Here is a 7,506-nt window from a genome sequence, read left to right as displayed (position 1 = left end):
TCTTTCTGTTTGGAAGAGGCCCAGGGCCTCCTGCTTGTTATACAAGCACTCTACCACTGAGCTACAGGCCCCAATTAGACTCCATTTAATGGGAAGGCTAAGTAAAGTGCTTTAGCCAGAAAGGAAGGGCCACAGGTGAAAATATGTGCACTTGTGTACCTGTATGTGTGCATGTGTATGTGTGTGCATGTGTGTGTGCATGTGTGCATGTGAGTGTGTGTATGTGTCTATGCATGTGTGTGAGTGTACATGTATGTGTGTATACATGTGAGTGTGTGTACATGTGTGTGAATATGTATATGCATGTGCAAGTCTAAGTGCATGTGTGTGAGTGTGTGCACGTATGTGCATGTATGTACATGAGTGTATACATGTATGTATGAGTATATATACGCATGTGTGTGCATGTAAATATGTGTACACATATGCATATGTGTGTATGTGTGCATGTGTGCATGCATGTGTGTAGGGGTGTGTGAGTGTGTGTACATGTGTGCATGCATGTGTGTAGGGATGTGTGTAGTTGCACACACTTGAGTGTGTATATATGTGTACCTGTGCCTTTGTGCGTGTGTATGCATGTGTGTGTGCACATGAGTGTGTGTGCTCATGTTTGTACATGTATGAGTGCACCTGTGTGTGCCTGTATGTGCTTATGTGCCTGCCTGTGTATGTTTCCCTTTCTCCTTCCTGACACAGTTCCTTTCTTTGACTGAAAGGAGGAAAGGAGAAAGGGAAGGAAATGGAAGATGAAAACAATCAGTTCAGTTACCTGCCTCGGGAATTCAGTCCTGAGGGACTGCAGGCAAAACAATGGAGAAGAAGAGGCATGCTTAGAACTGGACAGGAGAGTTGTGCCTTCACTACACTCACACACACACACACACACACACACTTTGGCTGACTAGTCCCAGGGTCCTTTCTAAATTAATCTCCTGAAGCAACTAGGCAAAAGCCCAGGCCCCCAACCCTTGAAACCTGAGCAGTCCTAGAGGCTGAGCCCAGCACTGAAATCCTAGCACCCTGATGGCTGCATAGTCTCACCCTTCACAAATCATCTGTTTGCTAAACACCTCAAACCTGTGTACACAGCATCGAAAGGGAATGCCTTCTCATTTTCTGCCCTCTGGGGCTAATGTTCCCTATCACTCAACACTGCCATCCTGGATCTGACGTCTTCCCTTTCAAATCCACAGGAAGTTTCCTCTTTCATGATGTGAGCAAATTGAAATCTGTGAGCTAGTGATTTGCAAAATGCACCCTGCTACAGAGCAGGCTTTCTGATTAGGTGAGCCTCTGGTAATCACTGGCTTTGCAGGAATAATTTAGGAAATGTCCTCCTGGCAACCTCATCCCCACACAAGCATGCATGTGATGAAACCCAGGAGGGTGCTGCAGACAGATCCTTAATACACAGATCTCTCAGAGCAGCGTGAGAGCACATCTCACACTGAGGACCCAGCTAGTTAATATGTGAGAACTGTTGCCAAGAAGCTCCGTGGCGCTGGCTCTCTCTCCAGAAATGCTGAAGATAATTGTCTTTTAAAGGTAAGACGGTACTTGAAGTGGTACTGCCTGCTTTCTAAGCCCTCAGGCGTCTGAGAGGTTTGTGACAGAAAAAAACCCTTCCTCCTCACCTGTGCTGCCTTGCTGATTATTTATCCAAATGTGTGGCACTTTTGCTACCTAGAAATGTTCTCTAGGTGCCAGGGTGCTCTTCCTCTGGGATCCAGAGGATATCTGTTTGGGTCATTATAAGCAACCCCAACATCTACCACACCAAGCTTTGGAAAGGAGTAACTGGATTTTTGTGACCGCAGCCGGTCTGAGCCTTCAGTGCAATCACGTGGTATTACTACTTGATAAAGCAAAGTTGAATCTTGTATTTAAAAATAAAAATCATTGTATGAAGTTAATCTGACTTGGTGGATTTTGCAATAAACACCAGGGCTAGGAAGGTGGTGCAATGGATAAGGTGCAGCATGAGAAACTAACTTCTTTTGCTCAGAACCCAGACAAATGCTGACTGGTTGAACTGGCTCTTTTGTGATGGTACTGGCTGGAAGATGAAGACGGGGTCTCCTAGAGGAAGCCCAGAGAGATAGACTAGTCATATCAATGAGCCCTGGGTTCAAATGAAAGATCTTTCACTAATGAATAAGCTGGAGAGTTTCAACCTTAGTCCTCTACACATAGGAGTACACATATATGTGCATATGCAGATACATGTGTGCCTACATACATGAACAGGCACTTGAATGCCTACCATACATACGCAAACATGAAAAAAAATACTTTTGGCTGGTGGTGTGGTTCAATGGTACAGCAGGTCCCTAGCATGGGTGGGGCCATAGGGTATATATATCTAGGACCAACACACATACAGGGGGTGGGGGGAGATCAGTGCTAGAATTACTTCTTGCTCTTGCAGAGGACCCAGGTTTTATTCCCGGAATCCACATGACAATAAGCAAGCGTCTACAATTCCAGTTCCAGAGGGACCTGATATCCCCCTCCACAGGTGGCATGTATGCATGCATGCAGGAAAAACCCTCACACACATAATTAGGTGAATGAGTCTAATTTCTACCTATAAATACATCCACAATTAAAAGAAAGAAAGGAAGAAAAGAAAGAAATTAAGCGAGGAAGGCAGAGATGGGGAGGGACATGGAGGGAGAGAAGGGCTTACATTTACCTGTTGTTGACTTGATGTAAAGAGGAGAAGTCTTTGGAAGATCATCCCTCAGAGAAAGGTCTTCACATCATGGTCTCCTCCTTGTTCATGGCTTCCAAAATCAGATTGGTGGGGAAGGTGTTGTGGCCAACCCAAGACACGCAATCATTTGCAGATGTAAATTTCACATTCATTTTTTAAAAAGAAATTAAGGAAGCACCAACATTTATAATGATGTAATGACGTCTAGTTCATTCTCCACTACACAAGAAGCACATCTGATCTGATGAAGTCTACACTCAGACAGGCTCTCACGTGAGGATCAGGTTGTTCCCCATCTCCTCGCTCATCCACGAGGAATCACTTCTGCACACATGCTGGTGGTACAGAGCACTGCTTTTCATTTTAATCTGTTGTTCCAGGTTAGCCCAGGGACAGGGGAATTGACTTTCATACTGAAATGTCTGATGTTTGACAATATGGATGGTCCCCAAGGAGTTATTCAGATTTACCTTGACTTTCAAAACAAATTCAATTTATCACTGAAGTTTTAGAGGATAATGCAGAAGATTCTACTCTCTTAATTTCATTAGAAATAAATTACATTTGGGGTTGAAAAATTGGTTTGGAGGGCTCACATGCAGCACGTGTCCACATGCAAATAGATGAGGGACCCAGGCGTGGCTCTCAGCTACAGGGATGAGATGATCAACAAGACAGTCAGTTGTGTTGCTTACTAATCGCCAGGCTGTGAACAGAGCTCTCCAGGACCAAAATCCATAGGAAAAACGAAAAGCATCAGTTTTATCTGTCTCCTTTTGGATCCGTCTGCATGAGGGTCCCCCAGGATAACAAGCCAAGTTCAGAAGACACTCGTATTTCATTAATTCCAGCAAATTAACTCCCCTTCAGTGTTCAGAGGAGACATGAGGAAGGGTTGTGTGGCTTTACTTTTTAAATCTAATCTTACAGATGAAAACAGTGTGTTAAAAACATAAAGAGTGCTTTCTCTACAAGGCGTTAAATACCCCAAAACACACCTTTACAAAACACAGCTTACAGGCACCCATTGCAGAACATAACTTACAGACAAGCCTCCCTAACTGTGACTCACGGACACACCTCGCGGTACCCCAGTTTGGAAAAGTGCAACGTTTCCTTGACCGTCTACAAACTGGCATCAGAGGATGATGTGGTGGCGATTGGCACGAAGTAATTACACCTTGAATAAGACTTAATTTCAGTTATTACCCAACCAATACAGCAGTATTCTTGCAATTTGCAGAGGAAGCACCAGCTTCAAAGAGCACCACCGCGGGGAACAGCCACGCCCCTTTGATTTTGGCAGGATAGAAACTTCAGCCACTTGACAGCGAAAGCCTCTCATGTCACGTTTTTTACTGACATTTCTTTTCTTGTGTCTTAAAGGAAAACTTTTATTTCTCCTTGTATGTATCACCCTAGTATTTCCTGAAATTTTTTTCCTGTGGCATTTTTAATTGATCTGTTACAGTTAATTAGCCACGAAAAATATGTATTACGGATGTCATTGTATGCATTTTTTCCACCAAATTTTAAATTTGTCTTTTCATCTTCTAAACTCTTTTATACATTTCTTTAATTTTTGAGGCTATACTATAATGATGTCCTTTCACCTTCCTGTGTAATGTTTTGTTTTGTTTGGGTTGGGTTGGGTTTTCGACACAGGGTTTCTCTGTGTAGCCAGGGCCGTCCTGGAACTCACTTTGTAGACCAGGCTGACCTCAAGCTCAGAGAGCTGCCTGCCCCTGTCTCCTGAGTACTGAGAATAAAGGCGTGCATGAGCACTACCAGGCTGTGTGTTACATGTATGTTTCCAGGGCTGACCACTTAGTATTAAATAAGGAACTGGTGTGCTCGTCCCTGGGGAATATATTTCCCCCACTCCCAGCACTCTTTAGTTGTCTGTAGTTCTTTGAGGCTTATTCGTGTCACCTGACCTGTGTTAGTGTGTCTACTGTTGTTTTTGTTCAGGTCATGCTTCGGCAGCCATGTTGGAGAGACTTTATGGGTGTGGTTTTTGACATTCCTAGGAAACATGATCTCACGTTTTTTCATAGACACTTTAATCATCTCTGAGGTCAGTCTTGATTGGCAGCTTGACTGGTTTGAGAACACCTAGGAGACTGGTAAGTCACACCTGTGGTGTCTCTGAGGGTGTTTACCAAGGGGGTTAGCAAAAAATGGAAGACTCCTCCTGAATGTGTATTCTGTGCATCCTTCCATTTCATTGGCTGGCAGCCCAGATTGAAAAACTAAAAAGAAGAAAGCCAGCTACAACAGCCATTTTCATTCTCTCTCCCCCTCCTCCCCTTCCCCTCCCTATCCCCCTTCCCTCTCTCCATGAGGTGAGTACCACAAGTGCAGAATCAGCATCACACCAGACCACAAGCAAATCCTATGAAATCCCAAGTCAGAATGAGCCTTTCTTCCCTTAAGCAGTGCATGGCAGGCATCGTGTCACAGCCATGAAAAGTCTAACCAACAGAAAGCATTTACATCCTCTTGTATACATGTAAAAATTTATCTTTCTTAAGAAACATCCTTGGTTTTGTTTTTATAAAGTTAATATTCTTCTTTTCTCTCTTCTGCTTGCAGTTTAAGAGGGTTTTTTTTTTTTTTTTTTTAGATTTAATTTGATTTTTTTAAATTAATACTTGTGCATGTGCCTCTTTGGAGGTATGTGCACAGGAACACAGATGACCTCGTCATAAGGCAGAGGAGTCAAGTCCCCCTGGGACTGGGATTTCAGGTAGTTTTGAGCCGCTTGACAAGGACACTGGAAACTGAACCGACGTCCTCTGCAGGAGCAGCACATTCTTGAGACTGAGCGTCTCTATAGCTCTAATTCAGGTGCTTTCCTGTCTCCTCTACTGGAGATAGCATCCTCCACACTGACTCAAAACGCTGGCTTGTTAGTGTGCCACCGGCTGCAGTGAGGAATTCTGCCTTTGTCTGTGTGCTTTCATTCCCACCAGGACCTGAATTCTGTCTATGCCTCTAATCTTCCCTTATTGTTTTGTCCGGAAGAACAAAGAAATGATAGTTGGATTGTCTCAAAGGTTGATACAGTTAATCTTCCACTACTGTGCTTTTCCTCAACAAGACTGAATCTCTCTGCTCAAGGATGAGGGATTGCTGAGGGGAGAGCCCACATTCCCCAGCAGAGCTGGCATTACACCAGGTATGGCTGTTCGGCCCTTGAACACACAGCAGAGAAGACTTACCTAACTGGCTTCATGTGTTTAAGCACTTACTACTTTATTCAGCTGCAGGTACCAATGGGGAGACACACTGGATCATAGCGCACATGTGCCATGTCTGCAGTCTTGCCTTGTTTGTTTCTGGGCACATTCTGCAGTAACCGCTAGCTGGTTTTTGTTTTGTTTTGTATTGGTTTTTTATTTGTTTGTTTGTTTGTTTGTTTGTTTGTTTTAATGAACTGCTTGGGCATGGTTAGAGTAGAATACTAAAATGAAATGTCTCTATCTAGTGACTCACATATGCTCCCAAATCCCCTCAATGCTTCTTTAAAGGGAGTTCATTCCTTTCCATCTATGTCACTTAGGGGCTGGAGAGAGATAGCTCATCAGTTAAGACAAGACCTAAGTTCAGTTCCTCATACCTATGTCAGGTGGCTTGCAACCACTTATAACTCCAGCTCCAGGTGATCCAGAATCCTCCTCTGGCCTCTGTGAGTACACACACACACACACACACACACACACACACACACACACCAAGTTGTTTAAAGTGTCACTTGGCACCTTCTCCAGTTCATGCTAAGCTCTGCAGATGGAGAAAGAAAAGCATGAAGGAGGAGTATGGTGCAGCTGCTGCTTCAGGAACCCAATACCTTAAAACTTAAAGGGGAAGGGGATTCATATGTTCCCCTCTCTAGAAAAACAGCAAATTATCAGCCTGTTAACCAGAGGTCCACGACCACTCTCTCTCTCCCTGTAGAAGTGGTGGTTCATCGTGGTTCTCTAGCACCGGACTGATAGAATGAGCACATGCTGCAAAAGGAGACAGAACTGCGTAGTTCCAATGGCCATCTGCACACTGGAAAGGCTGAGAACTGGTAGTCAGTCCATGGGACTGGATGCAACCTGACACTGGACTCTCAGCAGTCCCAACCTGTTGCCGGAGGGCTAGAGGGTTCCTGGAAGCTATGACCTAGTCTTTAGGACACGTTGAAAGGCTGGGTTCAGGTGTTGGTGAAGAACTAAGTGCCAATAGAGCAGATGCTTTACCAGCAATGTGTAAAGTAACACAGTGTTGTCCTGAGAATCTTTGTATCTCAGCAGCAGCCAAAAGACATTGTCCACTCTGGGAGGCAGCCTTTGCACTCCAGCCAGTGCTTCCTGGAGATGCCCTCACAGATCCATCCAGAGGTGTCTCAGTATATCATAGAGACAATCACGTTGACATCCAAAGACTACCCATCAAAGGTAGGAATAAAACTAGGGCCAGAAGAGGAAGACAATGACAACAGAGTTCCCCCTCTTCATTCTCAATTTGACCAGATTTAGAACCAATCTTGACAGGATTTAGAAGCATAGGGACACACTTTTGGGTGTGTCTTCCAGAGTGATCACATAGACACTCAATGGAAAGGGGAAAGTCACCCTGCATTTGAGCGGTTTCTCCAAGTGTGCCGGGGTCTCCATCTCTGAGTAGGGAAGAGAAAGGCAGCTGAGGATAACTCTGGGAAGCTCATGCTCCCCTTACTCCAGCTGGAGCAGGTCAATTTGCCAAAGCTTCCTTTGATCTTTGGATTTCTTTTGAAA

Source organism: Arvicanthis niloticus, chromosome 16 (genome assembly GCF_011762505.2).
Source record: "Arvicanthis niloticus isolate mArvNil1 chromosome 16, mArvNil1.pat.X, whole genome shotgun sequence".
Taxonomy (NCBI): domain Eukaryota; kingdom Metazoa; phylum Chordata; class Mammalia; order Rodentia; family Muridae; genus Arvicanthis; species Arvicanthis niloticus.
Note: the sequence above shows the minus strand (reverse complement) of the source record.